The sequence below is a fragment of the Periplaneta americana genome, chromosome 17 (genome assembly GCF_040183065.1).
Source record: "Periplaneta americana isolate PAMFEO1 chromosome 17, P.americana_PAMFEO1_priV1, whole genome shotgun sequence".
Taxonomy (NCBI): Eukaryota; Metazoa; Arthropoda; class Insecta; order Blattodea; family Blattidae; genus Periplaneta; species Periplaneta americana.
In genome coordinates, this window is record NC_091133.1 from 4,180,383 (window position 1) to 4,192,491 (window position 12,109).

General features: G+C 37.2%; 1 protein-coding gene across 1 annotated transcript in view; it reads right to left on the minus strand.

The window, feature by feature from the left end:
* Window positions 1-12,109, minus strand: part of LOC138693254 (zinc finger protein 235-like) — a 108,228-nt gene that overhangs the window by 17,698 nt on the left and 78,421 nt on the right. The gene's annotated exons all lie outside the window — the stretch shown is intronic.

Here is a 12,109-nt window from a genome sequence, read left to right on the forward strand (position 1 = left end):
AAATGTGTCTTGTGGTTTGCTAAATTTGGAAGTGTGACGTCTGTCAACAGAGTATGGTGCTCGCAGACTCCGAGTTACAAGTCTATAATGTTATGTTTGAGGAACTGGGTCTGTTAATGTGCTATATATTGGTGGCCGTAAGCGTGTTCCTGAAAACGAAGCTGCTGTCAGCGCTGCTATGAGAGCAAGTCCCTAGAAAAGGCTCAGACGGCTGCCATACATAACATGCCAACGTAGCTACAACTGTACCCCTACCGAATGCAACGTGTTCAGGCACTACATTAAGTTAATCACCAGCAATGCTTCACATTTACATCCATTGCGTGCGATCGGACGAAACAACCCAGAGATATTCTCAGCTTTTGAGAAAGTTATTCCTCAGATGTTACATCACACATGGGAGGAATTAGCCCCAAGATATGAACTGTGTCGTGTTCGCAATGGTATAATTTGGACAAAACTCCCATTCTTCTTCTTCTTACAATAATAATAATAATAATAATAATAATAATAATAATAATAATAATAATAATAATAATAATAATAATAACACTAGTCTGCGATGAAATTCCTGCCTCCAAAGTTTTAATGTTTTTAGGGCATTTTTAGCATCCTGAAATCAAATTCAAAGCCAAAAAGTTCCTGTCACGTACCATTTTTTGTTATTTTAATTTTCTTATAATATATTACGGCAATTTATAGCGTAATTATTTAAACTGCAATACTTTAACATATGTAGGTTTAGTATATTAGGATACGAAAACCAAATGTATTCAACATATTTTTAAGGTGTTTATATTGAAAACCAAGGACACTGGATGTTTCTTAGCAGATAGGGAGTGCAAGCACATAAGGAAGTTAGGGCGAAATAACGTGCAGCCTTGCCATTATTTTTATTTGTGGAAGATAGAAATGTCAGCCATACCTTGGTGAGAGACTCAACTCAACTCGTCTAGTTCCTCTCATATTTCATTAGTCTGAGTGTCATCTGGAAACGAAACTAAATCAGTTTTTGAAGCTTTATTGTGTAGTAGAAAGTTGAGAGTTTTTAGTTCAGTAAGAAAGTATTTACCATGTCGCATCGAGAATGTATAAATAATCCAGACCATTTATGTTATATAACTTGTATGAAATGTACACAATGCCTAAGCAGAGGCGTAATTTTACAGATTTTGCGAAAAAGTCATATCTTGCTCATTTTGGAATCAAACTTGGAGACCAAAGTAAAGCTTGGGCACCACACAAAGTATGTAGAGTATGCACTGAAGAACTTCGTCATTTGATCAATTGGAGAAGACCGTTGCTATCTTTTGGAGTGCCTACGGTTTGGAGAGAGCAGTCGAGCCATAGTAATGACTGCTACTTCTTTTCGTGTGATGTGAAGGAGTACGATTCTAAAAATAAAAACCAAATCGTGTATCCAGTTATTCAGTCAGCCATTTTACCTGTACCCATGATGTACCAATCACTGTGCGACTAGAAAATCTTGAATAGTTTTCATCTGAGTCTGATGTAGTGATGAGGGAAATTGTGACGAGTAACAGTCACTATCTACCAGAGTCGGGTGCTGCAGAACGTGGCTTCAAATAAGGAAAGAGACTGTTTCAAATACATATGTGAGAAATTTCCACTACTATCTGAAGCAAATTAAAAGAAGATATATTTAATGGTCCTGACAAAAGAAAACAGATGTCTGATGCAGCATTTAGAAACACTGTGGATGAAAAGGGGAAAGCAGCATGGATATCTTTTTGTGAATTTGTTTTAAAATTTCTTGGGACCTAATTACCGAAACAATATGGCTAACATGCTTGAACCATACAAGGAACTTGGTTGTAACATGAGTATCAAAATTCATTTTCTGTTTTCTCACCTAGATTATTTCCCCGAAAATCTAGGATTTTTGAGTGAAGAGCAAGGTGAACGATTTCACAAGGATCTGCAGAAGTTCGAAAGGAGATACTAGGGACGATGTAGCACCAGTATGCATCCTCATTATTGTTGGATGTTAAAGAGTGAAATATCTGAAGACAAAAATAAAAGAAAGAGGAGCAGGAGGACTTCAACTAACAAGAAGTGGTGTAATTTTTTGTGTGATGCATTGTGCTAATTTATACATGCAATAGTGAAGTAAACAAGACAAAACAAAGCAAAAACACTCTAGTGACATATATGAACAACCATACACATAATTGCAGCGAGTTGTGTCTTTTAAATATTGCTTTTGCATTTGAAATAAAAAAGTTAAATGAAAAAGTCTATGATGAAATTCACGTAATTATACAATACATTTAAAGTGATTTTGCAAACAAACGTGGCGTGATAGAAGTAAACGGATTGAAAATTCGAATTGAGCACATCGACATTATATAAAATCACATTATTTACTTCAGGCAACAAACACAAAGTTGACATTCGCAGGCTAGTGTAATTAATGAATACACAGTTCAATAGCTAAATGATAGCTGTGAGCAGTATGAGATGAATATAAATGCAAACAAGACGAAGACCATGGTCGTAGGAATAAAAATAAAGAAGGTAAACCTGCGAGTTCTTAATGAGGTAGTATAGCAAGTGGACAGCTTCAAATACTTGGAGTGTACTACGAGAGATAAGCTGTGTTGGAAAGAGTGGGTGAAGAAAGAAAGTGCTGAAACTGATCAGGAAGAGGAAAAGGAATTGGTTGGGTCACTGGTTGAGAAGGAACTGCCTACTGAAGGATGCACTGAAATAAAAGATGAACAAGAGAAGAGTTCGGAGCAGAAGAAGGTATCAGATGATAGACGACGTTAAGTTATAGATCATATGAGAAATTAAAGAGGAAGGCAGGAAACAGGAAGGATTGGAGAAAGCTGGGTTTGCAGTGAAAGACCTGCCCTTGGGCAGAACACTGAATGAATGAAAGAGTTCAATTTGAAATAGACCTTGCATTGCGAGGAATGACGCTTAGTACGGTTAAACGAAGTACTTCACTAAGACATCGTTAAAATCGGAGGTACCCTCGGATCTCGAATAACTATTGCATTATATTTTAGAACTTGAAAGTTAACTTTAAACACCAGTAAGCTTAGTACGCCAAAACAACAAAAACTATAATAGGCTAAACTAGTTTGAATTAATGTGTATCTTTTAAAAATAGAACAAGATGAAAATGGTGCAAAATATTGGTCTAATTTTATTATGGGTCCTCTATTTTCGTGATCCAAGAAGATTCCATCATAACCTATCTGAGAAAGCCAAATTGGAACAAACTGGCCAATTAACTAGTATTTCATAATATTATAATCTATCTTACACAAACGCAGAACTGACTAACGAAAATTCTTCAACGTCTGGTCTGATTGATTGGTTCCTTCCTCAGCTATGGGGCGGATGCCGAGTGGTCTATGGCGAGTCCTCGGCCTCACCTCACTTCATCCCCGTTTGGTCTGATTAGGCCTACCTGATTGGGTTTTCCGAGGTTTTGCCCCACAATAAGGCAAATGCCAGGTAATCTGTTGGCGAATCTTCGACCTCGTCTCACTACATTTCGCTTAAAAATTTTAATTTTGTAAAATTTTGACTTGATCCACATCTTAAAGCTTCATTGCTAATGTAAGATCCATGGAATAAAACGAATGAATGAATGAAGGAATGCTACATTCTGTGATATTAGTAACTTAAGCGGTGTGAAAGCTTCACTATAAAGAAGTAACTTAAGCGGTGTGAAAGCTACACTATAAATAAGTAACTTAAGCGGTGTGAAAGCTTCACTATAAAGAAGTAACTTAAGCGGTGTGAAAGCTTCACTATAAAGAAGTAACTTAAGCGGTGTGAAAGCTACACTATAAAGAAGTAACTTAAGCGGTGTGAAAGCTTCACTATAAAGAAGTAACTTAAGCGATGTGAAAGCTACACTATAAAGAAGTAACTTAAGCGATGTGAAAGCTACACTATAAAGACGTAACTTAAGCGGTGTGAAAGCTTCACTATAAAGAAGTAACTTAAGCGGTGTGAAAGCTACACTATAAAGAAGTAACTTAAGCGGTGTGAAAGCTTCACTATAAAGAAGTAACTTAAGCGGTGTGAAAGCTACACTATAAAGAAGTAACTTAAGCGGTGTGAAAGCTTCACTATAAAGAAGTAACTTAAGCGGTGTGAAAGCTTCACTATAAAAAAGTAACTTAAGCGATGTGAAAGCTTCACTATAAAGAAGTAACTTAAGCGATGTGAAAGCTACACTATAAAGAAGTAACTTAAGCGGTGTGAAAGCTACACTATAAAGAAGTAACTTAAGCGGTGTGAAAGCTTCACTATAAAGAAGTAACCTAAGCGGTGTGAAAGCTACACTATAAAGAAGTAACTTAAGCGGTGTGAAAGCTTCACTATAAAGAAGTAACTTAAGCGATGTGAAAGCTACACTATAAAGAAGTAACTTAAGCGGTGTGAAAGCTTCACTATAAAGAAGTAACTTAAGCGGTGTGAAAGCTACACTATAAAGAAGTAACTTAAGCGGTGTGAAAGCTTCACTATAAAGAAGTAACTTAAGCGGTGTGAAAGCTACACTATAAAGAAGTAACTTAAGCGGTGTGAAAGCTTCACTATAAAGAAGTAACTTAAGCTGTGTGAAAGCTACACTATAAAGATGTAACTTAAGCGGTGTGAAAGCTTCACTATAAAGAAGTAACTTAAGCGGTGTGAAAGCTTCACTATAAAGAAGTAACTTAAGCGATGTGAAAGCTACACTATAAAGAAGTAGGGGGAAGTCTTGCAGTACCGACCCCTTAAGGTTTTTGGGTTATAAATAAGAAAACATTAAACTTTTTGACACACTTTTTTGATATAATGTAAGTACATATATTATTGAACTCAATGGTAATTACAAAAAAAAATTCAGAAATTAATATTAATACAAAACATAAACAAAATGAAAGTCCATAAAATCGATACAATCAGAAAATTGGCAGGCAGTACCGGTCACATATTACTTTTGACAAAAGTCACATTCATACGTGTCAGATGTCTCAGGGATGCTGGCACAGGCTTCGTGACCCCACATTTGGCATTAAGAAGATTGGATCCAATCTTCGTCATGGGACTCCCCGCAAAAAAATGCATGTAGTTTCCTCCTTTTCGTCATTTTTCTTAGTTGCCTTTCTTGAGATTTTTGGGAAGAATTTTCCTGATAGGGGGCGTTTCCCATGCACTAGTCTCTTGACTTCTCGCTTCAATTTTTTCATTATTTTTTTCTTCTAGATATTTGTTGTAAGGACTGGATGTCAAAACCTCACTTCCTTCAGATTTTCGGCGTCGACTAACTTCTCGTTTCTTACTGGCATCCGGAATTGGGCTGAGCTGCTGAATTGTTTCCTTTACAACAGTGGTATCATTAGGCCTATCAGTAGGAGTAGGCCTATTAGGACTAGTCTCATGACGTGAACTTGTCTTAGGTGCAGAAGTGACGTCAGGGAATGGAAGCATAGGCCTTACTGTTGGGCTCTCAGTTTGATCCACATTCGAATCCATTGCTATGTCTGTCATCATTGATGGTAGGTAATCGAGCTCTGTGAATACATTGGGATTCAGGGGATCAATTCCTGTACACTGAAATCCTTTTACTGCAATTTCAGCCCGTGAAACTCTTGCAAAAGCGTTACCTACAAAACTTGCTATTTCATACTCTGTTATCCTTGCAGCGGGATTCTTTCTCATCCAGAGCCCACAATCTTCATAATATGCATCTTTAAATGGCTCAATGAAAACACGATCAAGAGACTGAAGCTTGTGGGTCGTGTGTGGTGGAGTGCTTAACATATAAATATTCTGGTTTCGAGCATGGGTGATCACCTCCGAGTCCTTATGGCTAATATGGTCATCTAAAATTAACAAAACGGGGTTCTGAACAGAAGGATTGGCATAGTGAGCAAAATGCTGCATCCATTTCAAGAATAACTGGGATGTCATCCATCCATTTGATTGAACTTCACCTATGCTCTCTTTGGGAGCACCAATGAGGTCATTTCATTTATGCGTTGTCGAGGAAATATGAAGAAAATGTGGAATGTACTGACCCCCAGCATTCATACAGAATAGTACAGTAACACTTCTATCCCCCTCAGCTGAAGTCAGTTTACCCACTTGACGGTTCTGTTTCAGCGAAATAACTTTGAAATGTTTTTGTACAGTAGTGACACTAGTTTCGTCACAGTTATACATTTTATAGGGGTGAATACATGTTTTTCTATTAGATTTGTAAGACTCTCAAAGACTTGTGGCTTTTTAAACCCAAATGACCTATTAAGGCTTGTAGATTCAGGAGTACGGAGAGACAAATTTGGGTGCCGTTTCATGAAATCATAATAAAATTGCTTACCAGCAGTCTTTTTGTCACGGTTGAATTTATGAGGAATTTTTAAGGCCTCAGCAAGTTGAAAAGCTAGATTCAAAAACTCTTTCCTTGTGAGTGGTAATAATCTATCAGATAGATCTTTCACATGATTCAATAGAACTCCTTCGAATTCGGCATTGAAGGTGGGTTTAAAACGGCCAAATGCAGGAGTGAATGTAATTGCCTTACCTCTTTTACCGCATAAATATTATCAATCAACGTACTTTGGGGGATATTGTATATTTCAGCAGCTTTGCGGATAGAAAGTTGGCCTGTTAACACTTTCTCTACAGCCTGTTTCATAGAATCTGGATGTCATTTTCCTTTGGAAGGTCTATTATCACTGGAGGAATCATAAACGTCCTATAGAAAATATTAAACGAACATAACAAACATGGAAGAATATGACCGGTACTGCAAGATCAAGAGGTGACTGGTACTGGCTGACACACAGCGAAATATATAATATTTTTTTCTATAGCATCATTATGTTATGTAACATGGATCATGCACAAAAGTATTTCATAAATCATAACTGAATCGAATGAAACAAGATTTATAACGATACTTACCGAATTGCCTTGGTGTCAGTCAATTGAGATTTAGTCGATTCGCGCCACAGCAAACAGAAAAGTCTTTCAACGGACTTTGTTAACGAATGAATGTAGATTTAAGTTTGAATTATTTACCAGTTATTACTGACTGTTAGAAGTAACGTACACTACATTTCCCGTCCTGCTAATTGTTGTCGGTATTTAAAAACACACACTGACCGGTACTGTATGCTGACCGGCGCTGGAAGACTTCCCCCTAACTTAAGCGGTGTGAAAGCTTCACTATAAAGAAGTAACTTAAGCGGTGTGAAAGCTTCACTATAAAGAAGTAACTTAAGCGGTGTGAAAGCTTTACTATAAAGAATTAACTTGAGCGGTGTGAAAGCTACATTATAAAGAATATAGTATGCTGTGATATTACAACCCAAATTTATACGGAGCAGAATATAGGTCCTAGATAACTGTACGGACTCTATGACAGAGTCATACCGCGTTGCATTTTACCATTCACACGCATACATACACAGACATGTGTCCATGCATAAAAACTAGAACTAGTATAAATTTATCGATAAATTAATTAAAATACAATATTACACATCTTTATTTAACTTCAAACAGCTCTACTTTTAAACGGCTGTATTGCATTCAAAGTAATGCAATACATGATACTGAACTAACCTTCCCGTTCTACCATTTATCATAGTTTTGAATAGCTAAACTAGCGCTGAAGTAGTTCCCTTCGTACTCGCGATTATACACCTTGCATATAATTATGAATCTGTGACAAGTTACGTTTGGTTAGATTATGCTTTTGTTATGTCCTATATACCATCAACCAAATATCCACAAAAATATCTTCTAATTTAAACGATTTACACTTCCGAAATCACGGAACAGCCTCAACGCTAGCTTCACCTTTCAAATTACCAACGGAAGATTTTAACAAACAATCATCTTCAGAAAATGTCAAATATAGCGTACAATAAAAATGTGTAACTAACCTTTCAACTCGCGAAGATATTCTCAGGCCGTACATTTATCCATAGCCCCATTATCCAACACAAAATCACGCACACAACACTTAACCGATTACAAACAACCACGAACTGCACAACTGCGATTCCCACTCGAAATTAAAATGAGGAGCGTTCGGTATAATATCATTCAGCAGTACCAACAGTGTCAAGCTTCTATAAAACAACGAAATTGCACTGCGATGCGCTAAGTATGTCCATATGAAGCAGATTGGTATAACTAGAACAGCTAATTCCATTTATGTATGTTCCTATTCGTTTACTTATTCAATATCTATGCGTCTGAATTGTTTTCAAATATACTTAGTTGGCCATCTTTGCACTCCCTGTACTCCATTCCATCAACAATGAGGAGCATCTTTATACTCACTCTGCGTTCTGTTTCTTGCAAGTAAAAGCCGTTGCTTACGAGTAAAAACATGTACAATGCAGTCAGTATTTTACGAAGTGAAACTTTAGCAAATCATTAACAGATTAACCCTATAAATACACAAACATTTAAATGAAAATGTATTTGCTGGGCATTTATTCATTACATTTAGAAGTTTAAAAATAAAATTGTTTCGTAGATATATTGCGGGAGCTAGTGCCGCTCACAACACTTCCACAATCAGAACTAATCGCTAAATTGTTCATTTGTCTAACGATACAACAGCGAACGTATTTCTTTTTTCCCTTAGGCCCGGTTGCATAAAATTCTACTTATAGAACAAATAATAATAGAACTCATAAGTTGTTGAATGTATAACATCTGTGTGCGTTTCTCAAACATGTTTATTCCACAAACATTCTTTCAATAACTAGTGATTCAAAGCCTGCCATAATGTCTTCTGTTGGCAGTACTGTTCGATAACATATCGAACATTTCACGGTTGTTGTTTTGTTTCTATTCACCCAACAGTGGCTAACGAGACGATAAAATGTATGATTTGAGGTTTTCTCGGCGTTGGTTCGCTAATATGTTTTCGCGGGATATCAGCCGAGTTAAGATTTTGGAATGCTCCAACCTTTCGACTGCTATCTCTGCAGCCATCTTCAGGGAAGTGATGTCCGAACAGAAAGTCGAAAGGTTATATAGATGTGGCTGTCTCAGGTGAAACGGGATTGGTTGGCGGATCGGCCAATCCGGGGCCGAGAATTGTCATCGCTCGTAAGCTCCGCCCCTCCCGGGATTACTGCGTGAAGTTTGGCGGGCGGCGAGCCCTGTTCCGCCGGTTGGAATCGGTTGCCGTCCTCGGTCCGTGATCTTCATGACCTTGATTGTAAGAGGGCCTGAGTTGGTCTAAGGCCGGTGTCCATGCCTGACTGAGCTGGAGTCCACTGTCTCTGTTAAACAGAGACAGTGGACTCCAGCTCAGTCAGGCATGGACACCGGCCTTAGACCAACTCAGGCCCTCTTACAATCAAGGTCATGAAGATCACGGACCGAGGACGGCAACCGATTCCAACCAGCGGAACAGGGCTCGCCGCCCGCCAAACTTCACGCAGTAATCCCGGGAGGGGCGGAGCTTACGAGCGATGACAATTCTCGGCCCCGGATTGGCCGATCCGCCAACCAATCCCGTTTCACCTGAGACAGCCACATCTATATAACCTTTCGACTTTCTGTTCGGACATCACTTCCCTGAAGATGGCTGCAGAGATAGCAGTCGAAAGCTTGGAGCATTCCAAAATCTTAACTCGGCTGATATCCCGCGAAAACATATTAGCGAGACGATAAAAGTCACCTTCGGCTCCCTTTATTACGCATGCGCTATCGGTGAAGAAATTCCGCTTCCGGTGTGATGCTGAGCCCCGTTGTAAGCATAAATAACATTACATCCTCAACATGTAATTTCGCACCACTATTCAAGCAACAAACACTTATTTTGCACTTATTTAATGCTAACGTATTATTGTTTTTATCATCATTTATCTTAAATGAATAATTTCTCCATGTATCGTCTCTTATTTTCTCAAAGATAATTTCTGTAAATATTCCTCATAATTTATATATTATTTTCTGTTAATGTATTGTGCTCTATTTTTGTCCTGTAAATATCTTACATTTGTAACATTGCATCTTATAGTCGTTATTTATTATCCTTATATTTTGCCATAACCTAAATCAGTGGTTTCCAAATATGGTGTGTGATGAACCCTTTGAAGCTTACATTTCATTTTGGTGGACCTCCTGTGTTTTCTGTAATAATCTGGTAATCATTTTGTACTCATTAAACATTTGCATAATGTAGTGAATTAACTATCCTTAATAAGTTGGTAGCTATATTAAATATCAGTTTTAAGTTTTGAATATAATATACAAATAAAAGGTTATTTTATGTTTTATCATATCTTTACTGTCAAAAATGAAACCATACGGTTTCCAGTGGGATGTTTCTTTTGCTGTTAAAATTAACATTACAAAGACTGGGACTTTCAAACTACTTAGTACGACCAGCACCGGTCATTTTGAAATGCACGTTTTATCCTAAATTTCTGTCTCATTAGCAGCTTTCATTTGAAATATCGTCTTACTACAGACTTAGTGGGTATAATTAAAGAGTTGCGAGTTAATAATTTCAGAACAAAATTTGAGACCACAATACACTCTTCTTCTAAGAAGAAATTGTTATGTGTAGATGAAGAAAATTTGTTTTATTAACTGTGTATAAGTACTAGCATATTAATTCTGCCATTTCTCAAATGCAATTCTGTACTTAACATCATGTTCACTCAATTTTACATTAAATATTTTGACATATATATTTTGTGTTTTCTGAATTTATCTATAGTCTATTGATTATTATAATCACATCTTGCACACACACATGTACATGATTCTACACTTTGCACACACATACATGATTCTTTCAGAATTTGTTATACTTTGCGCAGACATGTGATGTCTTATTTCTGCTGTGACACCCTCCAATCTGACAGGTCTTTCTCCCTGGTTTCCTGGACACTGCTGGAATATATAATCTCGCGAGATATAATTAAAATCACCAGTCTCATTTTCATCTTCGTCACAAACAATAACTGGATATTCTCTTTCCGAATCTATTTCTGACAGTGTTTCTAAATAATGCAGAATTCTTCATCACTCATAATCTTTCATAACAGAAGTTCATCGCTCAAACCCTTTCGTGCCATGTTTGCAAAATAACTACAGTACATGGCAAATAGAAATCTTGAGATAGACTAATGAAATACTTCACACAGTTGCCAAAAGAATTGCCGCTGTTATCCAGAATATATTGACTATATTGTAATGTCACAGGAAAGCGGTTATAAACAACTCCCTATTGTCGTTCTTATGCTTTGAGTATCAACCAGTCTACATAAAGGGAATATTTTCGGTAATATGAAAGACTTGCCACATATATTCAGTAAGCTTGCCATATGGGGACAATGTAGGCCTATTGTGTTCATTATTAGAAGGCGTAAGACGATAATAAAACAGTAATATTTGTAGTTTGCTGCTGCAGTAAAAATGACCTATGTTCGTCCTTCTAGGTAACTGTACTTTTACCCCCATAAATAATCATAGGGACTTGACATTTTCAGAGGATCTAAAAAGAGTAAATTCAATAAATGTCCTGAAGGACTAGCTTGATGAGCAAATACACAGAGGAGATACAAATAAATTAAATATCGAAATGAGTCAAATGATCGGTTGGTTCTTCTAGTGTTAAACAAGTTTTTTTTATACTTATAAAATTATTAGTGGAATGGTTGAAGTCGCTTTGCGAAGTCTGGCTCAATTGTAGGTACTCTAAAGCTGCAATTTGTTTACGGCGATCATTGCTTGGAGTTGCTGGCAGTTAAAATGAATGCGCACTGTTTCTTTACAGCGATGATTGTTGGACGCGGTGCAGATCGCTGGAGGTTGCTTCTGAAGCAAATTCAGGACGCATATCGTCATGTTCAATAATCGATTTTTAGAGAAGGCCATGTAGAAATATTTAATCGAGTTAAAGTAGCAAAACAAATGAGAATTGACAGCGATTTACACTGATAAAGAAACCACTTCCTGACGATCATCGCCAGCATTTATAATCGCCGGCGATGTGCGTCCGGTGATGATCACCATAAACAAACCGTAGCTTAAGTTGCAAATCTACCTTAAGATTATGTTTACTTCTATACTCGTATTTGTTCTTCAAGAA